A 19,927-nucleotide genomic window follows, 5' to 3' on the forward strand; every position below is an offset into this window, starting at 1 on the left:
ACCCAGCCAAGCAGCAAGATGTTAGATTTGTAGGTGCTCATGGTAACTTTTCCCTCTCCAAGGCAGAAACAGTTGAGAATACAGAGATAAGTCAGGTGATTATAACATCATCTTTATCATCTGTACAACAGCTTAGAGAATGTTGCTTCAGATCTTGAGCCAAATGCCTTACTAAACCTGATCCCCAGGATCGAATTGTTGACCCAGCCCCCTAGCAGGGTAGCAGCCTGTGGAGGCAGAGCCCTGCCACATCACAGAGGATACATCTAAGCACACCCTCTCTGCAGGCAGGCAGATCTGAAAATACGGGCACAAGTTGTTACAGTGAGTGAGAAGGGGCAAGAGAGAGTTTCCCTAGGTACTTAAAATATTCCATTTCTTGGTCTGCAGTCATTTCATGAGTATATAAATATGCAAACATATAATCAAGCTGCACACTTAAGATTTCTGTATTTCTCCATTTATAATAGTCGGCTAGGGCTGCCATAACATAAAACCAGAGATAGGGTGGCTAACACAATTGGGAATTATTTTCTTGCAGTTCTGGAAGCTGGAAGTCCAAAACCCAGGTACTGGCAATGCTCTCCTGAGGCCTTTCTCCTTGGCTTGCAGAGTGCTGCTGACTTCTCCCTGTGTCCTCACATGGCCTCTCCTCTGAGCATACATATCCCTGGTGTCCCTTGATCTTCTTATAAGGACACCGGTCCTATTGAAATAAGGCCTCTCCTTTGTGACCTCGTTTAACCTTAATTACTTTTTAAAGGCTCTGTCTCCAAATAAAGCCACATTGGGGGTAAAGGCTTCAGCATATTAATTTGGGTAAAGGGGATACACATTTCAGTCCATAGCACTGTATATGGTATGTCTAATAACAACATTTGTATTAGGAAATAAATACAGGAAGGGAGTGTTCCAAAATGGGAATTTAATAAAAACAGAGATTGAATTCATGGTATGCGTTTAAGACATCCTATCCTTTCTGAGAAAAGGATTGGTAGGGAAAAGAGTACAAGAGACTGGAAGCCTATGGAAAAGAAAAGGTAATAGAGGGACCAAGGCGGTTTGGGATGGATCTGGAAGCAAAGATTAGGTGTTACTTCTTTACAAGTAGAAGTTAGTTTGGGAGAGACTCAACTCCCTCGTCCGAGTACCAGGTTGTTTACCCAGGTGAGGCCTCAGCTCTCCGCTTTGTGATACAGAGGGAGGAACACAAAGGATGAGGCTGGCCCTAAGGAAGGCAGCTGTGGGACAACAGCAGGAAGAAAGTGACAGAGAGACCAACCAAGGGTGGGGAAGGAGAAAGGGAGACAGGGAGGGGGGAAAGCAAGGACGTAGACAGGGAGTGGGCTGAATCAATATAACTCCATGAGAGACAAACATAGTGTGGCTTAATATTTAAGTAAATAAACTCTGGAGGCTGATCACCTGGGTTTTTCTCCCAGCTCAGTCACTAAAGTGCTATGTGACCATGGGGAAATCACTAAATTGCTCTGCGCCTCACTTTTTTTTTTTTTTTTTTGTATATTTGTTTTTGAGAGAGAGTTGGGGGCCAAGGGACAGAGAGAGAGAGAGAGGGAGGGAGAGAATCTCAAGCAGGCTCCATGCTGACAGTGGAGTTCAATAACAGGAACTGTGAGATCATGACTTCAGCCAAAATCAAGAGTCAGATGCCCACTGACTGAGCCACACAGGAGCCCCAGTTTCTTTATCTGTCAGATGAAGTAAAAAATATTATCTACTTCAAATGATAATCTGTAGAATCAAATGAGATAATACATGCACAGCTTGGCATATGTTTAAGCAAGTACGATACAAATGACCTCTGTTAAAGACTTCCATCTGAAATCCAAGGTATAAACAAGAGATGAAGACCTACCTGACTCTGAAGATCAAGTGAACATCAAGTGACTTGGGAAATAGTCCATTCTCATTTCCATTCCCATGCTTGCTTCTCCTGCTAGGTCTAGATTTGTATAATTATAGCTGAATGTAGCAAGCCTTGACAGATTATTCCGTTTAGGTGTGCTGAGGTGGCTGGAAAGTGCACTGTAGTTCTCATGTGATTTTATTTAAGCCTTATATCTCCCAGCATAGACCTAATTTCCCATCTAGGAAGTAATGACACCCTGCCTTCCCATGATAAGGCTAAGTGAGAAGTCCGCAGTCCTCAAATGTGATTTTTCTATGGGTTATCTTGCTTGCTTTTTTCACTGAAACAGCCAAAGAGATCCCAGCAAAGACCACTTTATTTCTCTCCAATGTGCTACAGATTGATAGATCACACCAATCCCTGAGGGGGACCCTCTCTGAAATGTGAAAGTGCAGGTGTTTTGCTTATTTTCTAGGTGGGAGCTTTTTCTTTCTTGCCAATGCATGTCCCCGGAGACCATAAGATCGTGTGGTAACCGGGAGCTGAAAAACCACAGTTTATGTTTACTGTGTGTTTATTAAAAGGTGTTAACAGCCGATTGCATAGCATCACCCACTTAAATGTATCTCACACGGTATTATTACTTTGAGTCTGAGGAACGTTTCCTTGGCATAGATTTTTAATGGCTCTTGTGAAGAATATGGTCCTGTAGGAGATGCCAAATTTGTGGCTTCATCCAGGGTAATTCAGATGGCAGACAGGATGTGGTTCAGCAGTTATGGGGGTTGCAGTGAGTCAGCTATGGAGACAAATGTTTCCATGGCGACCTTCCCCATTCATTCAGTGCGAGGCCTCCATATACCCATGAGGATTAATGACACGGCATTAACACTGATAATCATAATGGAGAGAGCTGTCTGAGAGTGGGGCAACCCAACCCTGACATTTGTGAGGAAATAGGATGGAAGAATTTAGCCAACGTGTAGAGGAAGAAAATATTGAACTACAGGGAAAGGAAATCCATTTCTTTTCTCTTTTATAGAATAGTTTTCCTGCCAGAATAGACCCTGCTGCTGACATACTTCTATCGTCTCCCCTCTGGGAATTCTCTTAATATTACAATAAAATGGGGGCGGAAATAAATAACCCAAGAAGTGATTCACTAAAGGTCACTAGAACTAAGATGAGAGAATATGGAAGGGACACAGGCTTAAACTCTACTCAGTTACCTGTTTCATTTGCTTAGTTGTTTGTTTAAATACTTTTAAATGTTTCTTTGGAACTTATTTTAGGAAAAGTCTTTTTACTGAGAGGCTTATCTTTTTTGATAGCTTCATGGCACCACTTTTGTTCCTTTCAGGGAAAAACATTCATTTCATATTGTGCTAATATAGCAACATGTTACTTCGGTGTACAGAGATATAGGGCATTGTACAAACTGATAAAGTGAAACATTAAGAGCCTACAGTCTAACTCAGATGCCAGCCTGGGTAAAATTATAGACACAGAGATTACAGTTTCCCAGAGCAGGATGCAGATATTCACAGGCTCTCAGAGGACTGGGCTTTGTGATTTAGTTAGATGTTTGCATGGTTATCTCCGTTATTAAATTTCAAGATTCCACAGAGCAGAAACTTCATCTTATTCATCTTGGGCATTGCCAGCTCCATTCCCAAAACACACACAAATACACACAGGCAGACACACAGACACACAGACACACACACACACACACACACACACATTAATATGGCATCCTTCTTTCCATACCACACACCACATGACCACATTTCTAATAAATAAATGGATTTGATCAGCCATGTAAAACCTCAGATGAGGCAATTAGGCACTTTGTATATGAAGTTCTAGAAATCCATAAAGTCAAATTATAATGGTTTTAAAAAACTGTGTAGCACTGTTTTGCTTCTTTAAATGTTTAGACAAGTGGACTTGACACAAATACAATAATGCCTAAGAGGCAGTAAATGAAAAACATGTGTGAAAAAAATCAAGGGGTTTTCAAGGCAGCCCAAATTATTCAGATTGATTAAATGACGTCTGTAGAATGCTGATGACTGGACCTACTGTGGCATTTATTAATCCATCAAATATTTATTGAGCACCTACTTTAATAGCTATTTGCTCTGTGCCAAGCACTATCCTAAGTGCTTTATGCATATTAACTTATTTAATCCTCCCTAAGAGGTAAACACTATTATTGAAACACCTATTTTTTTCAGGCGAGTAAACTGAAGTACAAGCAATTTAAGCAACTTGTCTACATTCACACAGACAGTAGAGGTGGAATCATAAATTCAAGCCTCGCTTCAGATCACAGGCTCTTAACCAGTGTTCAGTGAGGCCGCCCCTCAGCTAGGACCGGGGAAAACAAAAACAATCAAGAAGTGCATACATTTTCTGTGTTTTCATAAAGCTTAGCATCTTTCAAGAAAGGCATACTGAAAAGAACCAATTACAATCTCAAGTGGCAAGTGCTTTAAGAGCCAAGGAAGAACTCTAGGGACAAGGCAATGTTAAGTCCTTCTAGCCTCAGGAGTATGAGACTCATCATAATGAGGAAAAGATAAAAATGGTAAAAGAGGTGAGTGCCCTTTCACTAGTGACCTTGTTTCCTAATGGTCTTTGGTGATGAGGTATGAATGGCTTAGCCAGAGTGTTGTCATATTCAGAAGGGAATCTTTCCAAATGGTTCCTAAGATCCGCAGATGAACTTTGAGAGACATCGAGTAGATGTGCCAAAGAAAGCAAGCATCTGATGGACAGGGACTGTCATACCGGGTAGAACTGTCAGCAGAGACTGATGGAGGGGACAGTACTTCCATGAAGCTGGAAATACAGAGACAGATGCTCTAGAGAACAGCTCAGTCAACAAAGGATATGAATAAGTTTTTCTACGGTTAGAGAGAATGCCGTATACGTGAGAAACCAAGGAGCCTAGGCATTTGCTAAAGAAGATCCCTCTAAAAGTCAGTCTAAATGAGGGCAATTTATTACACATTTTTACTCATCATCATAATGGTAATGCATTTTGTAGGTAACAAGCTCTATTGTAAGAGTAGGGAAAAAAGCATTATATTTGTTATCCTGATCAAAGTTATAGCAGAGCTAATATATAAGCCTAGTTTATTCCAAAGCTGTATCTTATGGTAACTATGGTTTGTCTCCAAATTCTTGCTGCTATCAGCAAATGAGGCAAAATTCATAGTAGTTCACAACTAGAAACCAATGACCCACTGGATCTGACTGGAGGGCTTGACCCATGATCATAGTGCAACCTCAGAAGTAATTTGTCACTTAATGCCACTGATGCCCCTGTATACAGGGTGACAGTCAAATCTAGGGGACACATTGAAAAAAATGCAAGATTTTTCTCACTTCAAAACTTTTATGAATTTCAAGTGTTGGTTGATTAGCTTCTTTCATACAACTGTTAACTCCAACAGGATATCCAGGGAGCAGGGCAAAGTAGAGGTCAGGAAAAGCACTAAACCTGGGGAGAAACACATTTCAAAACATCAAGGAAATGGGTTAACAAAGAGGAATCGAGAAGACAGATGTCAATGCAGGAGGTCAGAGCAAGACAGGAGTTTTAAAGGACTCAGCAAATAGTTTTTGGATGATCAGCAGAAATGGAAAGGGGAAAAGTGAACTGTGTGACCAATGAGATGTCTATCAGAAATTGTCAGAGGGCACCTGGGTGGCTCAGCCAGTTAAGCTTCTGACTTCAGCTCAGGTCATGATCTCACAATCTGTGGGTTCAAACGCTAAGTTGGCCTCTGTGCTGACAGTGCAGAGTCTGAGGCCTGCTTCAGATTATGTCTCCCTCTCTGTCTCTCTGCCCCTCCCTTGCCCATGCTCTGTTTCTCTCTCTCTCTCAAAAATAAGTAAACATTAAAAAAATATGATTTAGAAATTGTCAGGAAAGTCAAAGAAACAGAGCCAGTGGAGAAGAGACAAAGCAGGACTTTTCTGGCATGAAACCAGGACTGGCCCCTGGGCTGAGTAGTCTGAGCTTCTGCTTCTGCTTCTGCTTCTTGAGTTCCTTCTCACTCATCAACTACTGCATTCAGAGAGAGCAGGGAACAACCACAAGAGAGAGTCTGTGGGTGGGGGCAGTAATGACCCTGTTGAGTTAGTTTAAATGGTAAGTAGAGGCACAAAAGTGGTCTTTCTGTGTTTCTTATGAGTCACTTCAAGTAACTGTTGTCTTTTAGATTAAAATACTTTAATTTTTAAGAAATAAATGATTGGGGTGCCTGAGTGACTCAGTCGGTTGAGCATCCGACTTTGGCTCAGGTCATGATCTCACGGTTCGTGGGTTTGAGCCCCGCATCGGGCTCTGTGCTGACAGCCAGCTCAGAGCCTGAAGCTTGTTTCGGATTCTGTGTCTCCCTCTCTGTCTGACCCTCCCCTGCTCACGCTGTCTCTATCTCTCTCTCAAAAATAAATAAAATATTAAAAAAAAAAGAAATAAATGATTGAAAATCATACTTAATATCTTCTGGGATAAAAAGAGGCTCATTTGGGAGCCACAACATCTTGACGCTCTCCAGGACTTTTCTCCTGCAACTTTGCATTCGCAATATAACCTATCTTCTGCATCCTGTCCTGATCATCACTGCTTCTGTGCTCTTCAAACAGACCAAAAGCCAACATATTTGAGGATTATGTGAAGTACCTATTGCTTCTGACATCCATATTTTAAAGCAAATTATACATGCCCTGAATTGTACCTTTATATTTGCTCATCTATTCTGTATTATAGCTAGGATTGCTAAATGTTGGGAAAAAGGATCCTAACATCCTTTATAAAATATGGCAATGTATACATATATATAAATGTATTTATTTTAAGCAGGCTCCATACCCAACATGGGGCTTGAACTCACAACCCTGAGATCAAGAGTCACACTCTCTACTGATTGACCCTGCCAGGTGCTCCAATAAATATATTTTTAATGTTTAGGCATATAACCAAACTATACTATTCCTTTTTTTTTTTTAAATGTAGGTTCAACATAAGATTATTTCAGTCAGGGATGCCTGGGTGATACAGTCTGTGCGGACAGCTCAGAGCCTGGAGCCTACTTCGGATTCTGTGTCGCCCTCTCTCTCTGCCCCTCCCCATTCACACTCTGTTTCTCTTTCTTTCTCAAAAATAAATAAATATTTTAAAAATAAAAAAAGATTATTTCACACAAATAATGTATTTAAACTTTGATAATCTATACATGAATGAGTTTCTTTAAAATTTTTTTTTAAAGTTTATTTTGAGAGAGAGAGACAGAGAGAGAATTGGAATCGGGGAGGGACAGAGAGAAGAGAAAGAAGCCCAAGCTGTCAGCACACAGCCCAATGTGGGGTTCAAACCCACAAACTGTGAGATCATGACCACAGCCAAAATCAAGAGTTGGAGGCTTAACCAAGTGAACTGCCCAGGCGCCCCAATACCTGAATGACTTCTAAGAAGAAACCTCAAAACTAACCAGTTCACTAATATTGTGGACCAGAAAATAGCTTCCTTATTTTAACAACAGAAAGCATTTTTATGACCTGTAGTACTCTGGGTGGTACTTTTGAGAATTATGAAGCAAGAATTTTCTTCCCTGTTTGCAAACCTTTAGCTCTAAGTTATTGCCCTTGGTCTTGGTGCTTCTGACTGGCTTATCAAGGATTTGATGTATTGTCTTTTGTCGTTTTGGCTCCTGTCACTGTCTTTACTTCCTTGTCCTTTTTCTGGTACCTACTTGGTTCTGGAATATCATTTTTGTTGCTTTCTCTCTTTTGTACAAAATGTTGTCTTGTCTTCTCAGCATTTCAAAAGCCCTCCCCAGTGACTTAAATTTGAAGAAAGCTGCAGGGTCGCCGCTCAGTGGAAAGCTTAGAATGACAGTGAAGTCCCTAAACATGGACTACTCTTACCGAACAGGGAAACCTAAAAATAAAAACTGTCTTCTGCAGTTGGAACTGTGTGCCAAGACAACTCTCACTGAAATGCAGAGGAAATCGAAAATATAAATAAAAAATAGCCTTGCTAGAAAGGACTAAGGTGTTAAATTGGTTCCAAGGTAGAAACCTGGAAAAGGCCAACTTCGTAGTAAGTGGTTTATCGCCCACAGATAGCTTAATGTGGTGGAAGTTTGATTCATCTAAGAAATGGCGTCCCCCAAGACCACAAGGAAAGAGCAAAGAGGCTCTAAGTCGGCCGAACTTCTCCCAAACCAGCCATGCTCCCCTAAGCACTTCTCTATGCTTCACTTTCCTTCTACGTGAGCAGGTCTGGTTATTTGTAGGCAGACTTTTCCACCAGCACTGGCTTCCTTTGAGCAGCAATTCTTTTGAATAGTCAATCCCCATACTGAGTGCCCCCCTCCCCCACTCCACTCTTCCTTAGACTCCAATTTTCACATCATCCTCTCAACCCACCTCATTGACATTTCAATGCATTATGAGCTCCAGTTTTTCAACCCATCCCTCTTAATCCTGTCTATCGTTCTTACATAGTTTCACTTCCTTTTCTCTTCAATTTGGACCACCTCCTGCCTTATCACTTGTTTGTACCCATTGGGCAAATTCCAAATCTAAATCTAGTGCGCACACCCAGGCTGTGATACCATGTGAGAAAAAATAACCATGCATAGGTGTGGCCAGTGCTACTAAAAATGTACATTCATCTCTTCAGTTGGGCTCTCCATATTGCTTGGCAGTCTTATGTGACTCTCTTTCAGCTCCCTCAACTACAAGCCACCAATATTGTTTCAGATACTCACAAAGTTTTACAATCCTCTTTATTCTAGATGTCCTATTTTTTCCTTAGTGTTGCAGGATTGTTTACCTCCATACCCAGGGTTCATTGTCTCATGGCTTCGAAGAATGAAGAAGTGGACAAAAATGAGCAGTAGGCAAAAGTTTATTAGAGTATAAGATCAGAAAGGAAGAATAATAATATGAAAGCTCTCTTTACAGAGAGGGGGACATTTGAAAGTGAATGTCCTTGACAATAGGCAAGAGTCTTTGTTTTATAAGTTCTGCTTACCATTCCCTACCTTTCCCCCCTCATTCCTTCTCGGGTTCTGCCCTAACTGGCTGGGAAACTCTAGGTGCTGGGTTGTCCATTCCTGATTGGCTTGTCCCCATTGTATGAGGGGTGATCTACAGCCATATGTTTTATGGTCTCCTACTTATTTTCAGTTAGGCCTTTAGTCAAATTCCCAAGCGAAACCTGAGGGAGAGTAGGTCGTATCTGTTACATCCTTAAGAGGAACCTTACAACTTAGGGAGTTTGCTGTGATCAGACATTCCCAGTATTGTTCCAAAATATGTATTTTTCACCATCCAGGGACCTCAGGCCTTATTCTTTCCCTCTCTGCCTACTGAATCTTATCTTTTCCCTAACATATTAGCATATGCTCTTTCCCAGTCATAGTAGCATATACTCTTAGCATATTTGCAAAGACAAGTGGGACTCTCTATAGCATAGAAGACTGCATAATCATTTCTACCTACATGATACATCACGTTGTTTCTAACAGCATTCTTAGTGCTTTTTATTTGATCATCTACTCTTCTGGTTTTCCCTCAGATTATAGGGAAAAACTGTTATAAAATGGCCGACAGGACTGAAAAGGAAATACCTGTTCCTGATCAAAGGCACCACCTTCTGGATTCTTCTTCCCACCCTGCTAGTAGCAGGCATTAATGAGGAAGGCCTAAGTAACAGGCTATAAATTATTCCCTCTGCTGATGTTCTGGACTCAGACCACAGGAGAATAATCTCCTCTGAGCCCACGGGCGTAAAATAAGCTTCATCCCTTCCAAGATCTCCTAGTGCCTCTTGGTTCTCCCACCTGGTGATCCAGACCAGATTCCGCAATAGCACCAATGCTTATTTGCCTTAATTTATCAGGAAAAAAAATCTCTGAAAGCTAAGTTCTTCTCTAGATACTGTTCCTGTTTTCTCCTTCTTTTATGGTTAAGAAAAATAGGCTTCACATCATTTTTGCTTATCATTTTCACTTCTCATTCATTTTAAGTATAATTCTTTAACATCATCCTTTAAGTAATGCCATGTACCGATTTTAAAAGACTTACACTATCCTGAAGCTAAGGTAACATTGTATGTCAACTATACTTCAATTAAAAAGTAAATAATTAAAATTTATTTAAGAGGCAGAAAAATTAAACTTTAAATAAAAAGAAGGCGGGGCTCCTAGGTGGCTCAGTCGGTTGAGCATCGACTTTGGCTCAGCTCAAGGTCTCATCGTTCGTGAGTTTGAGCACTGTATCAGGGTCGCTGCTGTCTGTGTGGAGCCTATTCAGGCCTTCTTTCCCCCAATCTCTGCCTCTGCCCCTCCCCCATTCACTTGCACACTCTCTCTCACTCTCAAAAATAAGTAAAACATTTAGTAATAATAATAATAATTTTAGAAAAGATTTATAAGTTAATAGTATTAAAATTAAAAATAAATAGGGGCACCTGGGTGGCTCAGTCAGTTAAGCATCTGACTCTTGGTTTCTGCTCAGGTCATGATCTCACAGTTGGTGAGTTTGAGCCCCATATTGGACTCAGCACTGCTGGTGCAGAGCCTGTTTGGGATTCTCTCTCTCCCTCTCTTTCTGCCCCGACCGTACTCTCTCTCTCTCTCTTTCAAAATAAATAAATAAACTTAAAAAAAGTAAAAAGTAAAAATAAACAAATAAATAAGATTTACACTAATGAATAATAATTTCCAGATATATCATCTGGCCAATTTGGCTACACTTGGGCCTCTTTTTAAATCTTCAGGCTACCTGAACACTGCATTTTTTTTTTTTTTTTTTACAAATAGTTTATTGTCAAATTAGTTTCCACATAACACTCAGTGCTCATCCCCACATGAACACTGCCATTTTAATATTTTTCTTCATCAAAGGATATTTTTAAATTTAGTCATTTTGACCACATAGATTCTCTAGTGTCTGAAAGAGAGGATAAGCTTTCTGAATTCTTGTGGATCTGAAAATGTTGCTCTTCTCTCCTCAAACATGAGGACACGAGTGTGGGTAATTCTATGGGTAGTGGTCTGGGTATTGAATTCTGTGTTGAACAGAGATTTCCCTCAGATTTTGAAGGCACTACTCTAGTATTTCTAGCATTGTAGAAGTTCAATCTTATTCATTACACTTATTGTTCATTTTTACTGTCAATTTTATTTATTTAAAAAATTTTTTTAATGTTTTATTTATTTCTGAGAAAGAGAGAGAGAGTGCAAGCAGGGAGGGTCAGAGAGAGAAGGAGACACAGAATCTGAAGCAGGCTCCAGGCTCCGAGCTAGCTGTTAGCACAGAGCCCAACAAGGGCTCGAACCCATGAACCATGAGATCATCATGACCTGAGCCGAAGTCGGACGCCTAACCGACTGAGCCACCCAGGCACCCCTTTTACTGTCAATTTTAAAGAGTAAAAAAAAAAAAAAAAAATTCATAACTCTCAAACGAAAAGCCACACAAAGAGCACAAAGAATTTTTTTTCTTGAACCATTTGAGAATAAGTTATCACTTCAAAGCCTCAACGTCCTGATTACTTTAGTGTATATTTCCTACAAAGACATTTGCTATTCTTTGACATAGAAAAAATTCGGCCTTCAAAATCAGAAAAGTAACACAGATGCAATACTATCACTTAACTGGTTCAGTTTCACTCTTTAGGCCACCTCTTTGGACCCTATTCAAGTTTCACCCATTGACCACTAATGTTTATATTTACAAAAGAACTGATTCAGAATCAGTTCTTACAGGTCTCTTTACCCTCCCTCAGTCTGGAACAATTCTTCAGTTTTTTCTTGACTTTTATAACCTTGAGAATTTTGAAGAGGACAGGTCAGTTGTGTTGTGGGATGTCCCTCAGTTTGGGTTTGTCCAATTATTTCTTCATAATTAGATTCAGAATATGCATTTTTTTTTGCAGGCCTACCACCGAGTGGTGTTATAATTCTTCTCAGTGTATCCTAACAGCTTTCTAATGCCTGGTACATCTATTTCCATTCCTTTACTCTTAAACCTATAAAATTGAGTCATTATATTAAAATCATGTCTCTTGTAGATAGCATGTATTTGGGTACTCCATTTTTTTAATCTAATCTGACAGACTTCACTTCTTAACTGGAGTACTTAAGTCATTTGGATTAACGCAGTTATTGATAAGGTTGCATTTTAGTCGTAATTCTTGCTATTGGCTTCTATTTATCCCCTTTGTTCTTTGTTCATTTGTTTGCTGTTTTGCTTCTTATGGGTTCTATGAGCATTTTTTAGTGTTCCGTTTCATCTCCACTGTAGGTTTATTAGCTATATCTGTTTTATATTTTTAGTAGTTTCTGTATGGTTTACAATATGCATCCTGAGCTTTTCACAATATGCTTTTTCAAAGTATTAATTTAAATGATTTATTCAACATCAAATGACATACTTGTTTATGTTGTAAAGACATTGCAACTAGAGACTTCTATTCCCTTCAACCAATGCTATTGTTATCATATACTTTACTTCTACATGTATGTTCCAAATCAGAAAACACAGCAAGCCTGAGTGGCTCAGTTGGTTAAGCATCTGACTCTTGACTTCAGCTCAAGTCATGATCACATGGTGCGTGAGCCTGAACCCCATATTAGGCTCCATGCCAATGGTGTGGAGCCTATTTGGGATTCTCTCTCTCTCCCTCTGTCTCTCTGCTCTCTCCAACCCTGCTCTCATTTCTTTCCCTCTCTCTCAAAATAAATACACTTCCTTTTTAAAAATATCACAAAATACATTGTCTTTATTTTTATTTAAATTGTACGTTTTTAAAAAGTGAAAAATACAGGGTGCCTGGGTGGCTCAGTCGGTTAAGCGTCTGACTTCAGCTCAGGTCACGAACTCGCAGCTCGTGAGTTCAAGCCCCACATCAGGCTCTGTTCTGACAGCTGGAAGCCTGGAGCCTGCTGCAGATTCTGTGTCTCCCTCTCTCTTCGTTCCTCTCCTGCTTGAACTCTGTCCCTCTCCTGTCCTCAAAAAAAATAAAGATTTTAAAATTTTGTTTAATTTTTTAAAAAGTGAAAAATAAAAACTAAACAAAAAATGAATTATGCAGAAAATGAAAACTTCTGGAGATAGGTGGTGGTAATGGTTGAACAAAAATCTAAATGCCCTTAATACGAATGAACTGCACCCTTAAAAATGGTTAAAATGGTAAATTTTGTATTATGTATATTTTACCACAGAAAGAAAAGAAGATTTTCTATTTTCTGCATATTTACCATTTCTGGCACTCTGTGTTCCTTTGCATACGTACAGGTTTCCATCTGGTATCATTTTCTTCAACCCAAAGAATTTTGTTTACATTTCTTGGAGTTAAAAATCTGCTGGCAACAAATTCTAGTTTTTATTTGTCTAAAGAAGTTTTTATTCTCCTGCCTGTTTTTGAAAATAGTTTGCTAGTTGGCTGGATGTAAAATTCTTTAAGCATTTTTAAAATATTATGTCATTACTTCTTGACTTGCACTGTTTTTGAAGGGAAGTCTTTGGTCATTCTCTTGTGCCTTTTTTTCCCCCCTCTAACTAGTAGGGTAAACTCAACTGTTAAAGAAAAACAGTCCTGTGCTATCTGTTGGCCAATGTTTGAAAGCAATTGTTTTGTATATTTGGTCCCATTTTCCAGTTGTCTACAAAGAAAGGATAAGTCCTAGACCAGTTACTCCCTCATGGAAGAAAACAAAATTGGTCATCGTATCCCACAAATTTTTATGTATTGTACTAAAATTATCATTCATTTAAAAATATTTTCTAATAATCCTCTGATTTTACCTTTGATCCACCTATTATTTAAAATCTGTTAACTTCCAGGGGTGCCTGGATGCCTCAGTTGGTTAAGCATCTAACTCTTGATCTTAGCTCAGGTCTTGATCTCAGGGTCCTGAGTTCAAGCCCGGCATTGGCCCCCCTGCTGGGCATGAAACAAATAATCTGTTAATTTCCAATTATTTTTGACTTTTTTAGACATCTTGTGACTTATTTCTAATTTAAATTTATTGTGGTCAGAGAATATACTCAAGAATATTGTAATCTTTTGGGGCGCATGGGTGGCTTAGTCAGTTAAGCGTCCGACTTTCGCTTAGGTCATGATCTCCCGGTTCGTGGGTTCGAGCCCTGCGTCGGGCTCTGTGCTGACTGCCAGCTCAGAGCCTGGAGCCTGTCTCAGAGTTTGTGTCTCCCTCTCTCTCTGACCCTTCCCTGCTCACACTGTCTCTCTCTCTCTCCTAGAAATAAATAAAAATATTAAAAAAAAAGAATATTGTACTCTTTTGAGGTTTATTCAGACTTATTTTAGGGTCTAACACATCAACTATATTAGTAAACGTTCCATGTGCACTTAAGGAGGTATATTCTGCAGTTCCTGGGTGTCAGTTAGCTCAAGGTATCTGAAGTTGTTCTGATCTTCTATATACTTACTGATTGTTTTTGTCTAGTTGTTCCATATTAATGAGTTAAATATCAGGAGCAAATGTCTATTGCTCTCGTTGGTTCAGTCAGGTGCTTTTTCAAGAATTTTAAAGGTCTATTATTGGGCACATACTCACATATGGCAGAGTGTATTTTGTCTGTCGTTAACATGCAATTCTGTATTTCCTATGCTTACTGACTACCTGGTATACTTTCTTCCATTGTTTTGCTTCAATCGATCTAAAGTTTTTTAATGAAAAGTTTTTCTCTTAGGGGGAAGATATAATTGGGCCTTACATTTTTATCCAGGCTAAGAGTCTCTGTCTTTATTAAGACTTTACACTAATGAAATTGATAATCATATTAGATATAAATTAATTACTTCTTATGAAAAGACAGAGTTAAAAATAAATAAGATTATTAAAGTATAAGTTTTTATTTTTTTTCTTTTTGTCTGATTAGGCTTTTTATTTTTTTTGTTGTTGTTGTTCTCATCTTCTTTTTTTCTTGTCTTCTTTTAGGTTACTGCATTTGTTTTTTCACTTTGAATTCCTTGATTGGCTTTTTGGATATACAGCTCTGCATTATTTTTAGTGGATTTTTATAGGATTACACCACGCATTGTTTACTTACGATGATCTATTCAGACTTCATTTTATAATGCTTCAAAAAAATGTAAGAACTTTGCAAATAAGATTTCCATTTATCCACTCCTGTTCTTCCTGCTAATTGTTTTCATATATATTATTTCTACGAACATATAGTTTCAATTATGCAGCCTTTTTTTAAAAAATTTGTTTAATGTTTTATTTATTTCTAGGAGAGAGAGAGAGAGACAGCGTGAGCAGGGTAGGGTCAGAGAGAGAGGGAGTCACAGACTCTGAAACAGGCTCCAAGCTCTGAGCTGGCAGTCAGCACAGAGCCCGACTGCGGGCTTGAACTCACGAACCTCGAGATCATGACCTAAGCGAAAGTCGGACGTTTAACTGACTAAGCCACCCAGGTGCCCCTCAATTATGCAGCTTTTTAAAAATTTTTAAAAAATGTTTTATTTATTTCTGAGAGAGAGAGAGAGAGAGACAGCGTGAGCAGGGGAGGGTCAGAGAGAGAGGGAGACACAGAAGCTGAAGCAGACTCCAGACTCTGAGCTGTCAGCACAGAGCCCGTCGTGGGGCTCAAACCCACGAACTGTGAGATCAAGCGTCTGACTGAGCCACCCAGGAGCCCCACAATTATGCAGTTTATTTTCCTACTCTTAGGTTTATAGTTTTCATTTTTGTCATATGATTTTCATTTATTTTTTAAAATTTTTAATGTTTATTTATTTTTGAGAAAGATAGATACAAAGTACAAGCAGGTAAGAGGCAGAGAGAGAGGGAGACACAGAATCTGAAGCAGGCTCCAGGCTCTGAGCTCTCAGCACAGAGCCTGACGTGAGGCTTGAACTCACAAACTGTGAAATTGTGACCTGAGCTAAAGTCGGACGTTTAACTGACTGAGCCACCCAGGCGCCTCTGTCAGATGACTTTTAAAGAAAAGACCTGAATACAATGTTCTATTTGCTCACATATGGATCAAGCACAGGTGATAAAGGCAGAAGTAAAGACCTGTGCTTGGGAACTCACATTCCCCAGAAGTCCACCCTTGTCATTCCATGAAGGAAAGCAACATCTCTCCCCATCTTGCAGACTTCTGGCTTTATTCCACCCTAGTGGGGACTTCGTTAACAAGAAGCAAAAGCTAGATTCTGAAGTGTTTGATTTCCATATCTTTCAGTATCTGGTGTATTCTCTTCAAAAGAAAAAAAATGTATATATCATATTCTTTTTCTCACTTCGCTTTGCTGATTCCTCCCCTGACTTATATTTTGCTGTTTGAAATCTACTCTCAGGCAAACCATGAGAGACTCTTGAATGCTGACAAAAACTGAGGACTGATGGATGTGGGGGGGAGGGGGGATGGGCATGGAGGAGGGCAAGTGTGGGGATGAGCACTGAGTGTTATGTGGAAACTAATTTGACAATAAACTATTTGTAAAAAACAAACAAAAAAAAAAGAAAAAAAAGAAATCTACTCTCAGTCTTGGTAGCATCCACGTAATTGGGCCCTGCCTCAGTCCTGGGTCTTGTTTCTCATTCTGTGTTAGCCTGGCTGAGATCTTGTTTCCTGAAGTCCCTGTACCATCTCACGGCTTTTTCTTTTCCTCTGGTTCTCCTGTAAGGAGGGCACTTTCATCCATTGACTATCTGGCAAAAACACTCAAGCATCATCTGCACCACTCCTCCTTGCAGGTGGTAAAAACCATAGCTTCCTCTGGGCCCCAAGCATGACCTGTATATTCTGCTGCCTTTGTTCTTTTAATGTTCCAATTTTAGTATATGTGCTGCCGTAGCGAGCACAAGTTCTTTTAACGTTTACATGCACTTACTTGTTTACGTGGCCTTTGCGAGCACTTTGAAATCACAAAACATACCCCTTTCCTCTTCTTGTTCCACACTGTTAGCACAGTGTCAGCACTGGATGCTGTTGGATGAGCAAATGACTAACAGAACAGAGGAAGGAAGGAATATAAAAGTTTGTATATAATAAGCGGTAGTGGGCAATTTTAAGGTGGTAAATCTGTTCATAAGGAAGTAATATCTTAAACTGGAGAAGTTACACTGAGATGGAAATGTAAAGACTATATCATGAAGAAACAGTTAAGAATTAACAAAAAGAGGGGCACCTAGGTGGCTAAGCTGGAGAAGCATCCAAATCTTGGTTTTGGCTCAGGTGGCCATCTCCCAGTTTGTGAGTTCAAGCCCTGAGTCTGAGCCTCATGTCCTGCACTGCGCTGACAGCACTGAGCCTACTTGGGATTCTCTCTCCCTTTCTCTCTGCTCTTCCCCTTCTCTCTCTTCTTTCTCTCTCAAAATAAATAAAATAAATGTTAAAAAAAAGAATTAACAAAAAAAAAATCCTACCAAGATTTCTAAATATAAATTGGATACCCGTTACAAAATTCTCCCATTTTCTGAGGAAATACAGATTGTCATGCAATCTCTACCTGATTGGCCCAGGATCTTCACCAACATCTGACCAAGCAGAGGAGGCCAGCGAGGGAGGGTGTCTTCACTGGACAAATAAAATGCAAATGCAAACATGCTTGATCATTTTAGAGTAATGCTTTAAAATTCTTTAAAAAGTGCAAGTCCAAGGCAGGGGGAAAAAAAAAGTCTCTTAAAAATCAGTGTTTTAATGATGAACAATTTTGGTCAATTAAAGTTTAGACTAATTGCTATGGTGATTTTGGAAAAGAATGAAGTTAATGAGTTTCTGAATGTCAACTACAATTTTTGAGTACTTTTAATTTGCAATCTCTTTATTTAATGGAGAAAGCACTGAAGACTCACTCTGAATGTATTCAAACTGCATGTTAGATTTTACAGCTGTACTTTAGCATAGGAATTCTATTTTCCTATAATATCCACTCAGTTTTATAAGTAAAGTCTTGAAAGTCTCCTTTAAGACTATCAAATCATACACTCTGTCAGATTCCAAAAATAACCTTGCTCTACGCTATACCGGATAAGAATCTGGCCTGATATACTAATCTTATGATCTAGAGAAAATAGTTGACAGATTGCTTGACCTAGCAAATCATTCAGATAACTCTGCTAAGAGCAATGGCCCTGTCCTTTTTTTTAAATATAAATTTTTGATTCATATAAATTTTCACTGAAGGAACCTTTAAGGAAAATGCGTAAGGATTTTTGAATTCACTATATTTTAAATGTCTTATTTCAGGTAGATAGAAAACAATCCCCTCTCTTTCCTGCTTCTGTAGGGGCAGATGGGGAAAATAATAAGAGTGACAATTTGTCTTTTCCTTCCTGCTTTGGATATTAATTATGATAAATGTAAAAACACAGCATAGCTACCTACACATTTAAATCTGCAGCCGAGACACCTACCTGCAGATCAATAGTTAAGAATCCTCAGAAACTATGTGCATACATAAATAATTGGTGCTTTTCCTCACACTTTAGAATTTTCCTTTTCATTTCCTAGTATTGATGTCTGCAGAGAAAGAAGTGAAATGGCAGTACAAAGTCTAACGCACCAACCATGTGAGCCCAATCACACACGGGAAAGCAGTAATGAGCTGATTTTTCTCATTTTTCCGTCTGCATTTCCCCCTCTTGATGTTTTAGCACCAAGGCAATATTTGCAATATCAGAAAAAATGCACCAAAACAAAAACATGAAAAGAAAAAAAAAAAAAGGTGTCAAATCAAAGGTGACTCTCTGTGTCTGCATTTCAGATTCATGCTGCCAATTATTTCAGGGACAGGAAAGTCAGAGACACAAGGTTTATCTAGCGCTACACATGCATTAATTTCCCCTTAGTTGTCAGGGTGGCAGACACCACAAACAGAAATATGTATTTGCCATGTTTTTGTATTCAATTAATGGTTTACTAGTCCCACAATCACTAAATCGAGCTGCTATGGAAAAGTACCCACACCGTGGTTCCTCTCTTTCCACCTTAAATTGAAAGGCCCTGATGAGAAATGCCACTAGTTCTGAGGCTTTTAGTTGAGTACATCAGACTGATTTAAGAGCTTTGACCTTTTCCTCACTAACTCAGGGGCACTGATCTTTGAAGTAAACTTTACTCAAGATAAACACACATACACAAATGAGAGGTTCAATACAATTACTTGAGCGCTAGAGGGCATTAAATTTAACAACTAATATGTAGGTAATGGCCCATGTTATCTACAGATCTATTATGATAAATTGTATCTAATTATCTGTGTTTTTACAATAGACATTCATGTACTCTTTCCTCCGTCAGTATTTGAGGCAAATAAACAAGTTTTAAGAGAGAAATTGTACCCCTCTCCAGTAGTGGTTGGTTCAAAGCAATAGGACTTAGGACTTTGAGTGGCACATCTGGAATTGTTTTAGATTCTTTCCACAGTTGCTCAGTATGTAGTGTGCATTCAAAATATTTTCCTGTAAACATTTAATTAAATTTAAAATTTTTTTTTAATGTTTTATTTTTGAGAGAGACAGAGTGCGAGTGGGGGAGGGGTAGAGAAAGAGGGAGACATAGAATGGGAAGCAGGCTTCAGGCTCTGAGCTGTCAGCACAGAGCCTGACACAGGGCTTGAACTCATGAACTGTGAGATCATGACCTGAGCTGAAGTCAGATGCCTAACTGACAGAGCCACCTAGGCGTCCCAACATTTAGTTAATTTTTAAAAACCATATCATGTGCTCGCTTCAGCAGCACACATACTAAAAATCATATCATGGTGCCTGAACAATAATTTTATAATATTTTAGAAACAGAAGATGTTTAAGATTTTTCAGACAAATCTCTTCTTTTGAAATAAGAGAAACAAGGACCTGAGAAATGAAATGATCCCCCCGGGGTCGAATCTTGAGTTAGGGAACAAGTCAGAACCAGAAAACAAAGACTTCGAGTACAGTACATTTTCATCAAGGCTACATCATGGTGAGATGTCAGAATGTTTTTGTTGTCTTTTAAAATTCTTAGTTTCTTCCCAGCCATTTTTATTTATTTATTTTTAAA

This window comes from Crocuta crocuta, unplaced genomic scaffold, assembly GCF_008692635.1.
Source record: "Crocuta crocuta isolate KB4526 unplaced genomic scaffold, BGI_CrCroc_1.0 scaffold646, whole genome shotgun sequence".
In the NCBI taxonomy this organism is placed as follows: Eukaryota; Metazoa; Chordata; class Mammalia; order Carnivora; family Hyaenidae; genus Crocuta; species Crocuta crocuta.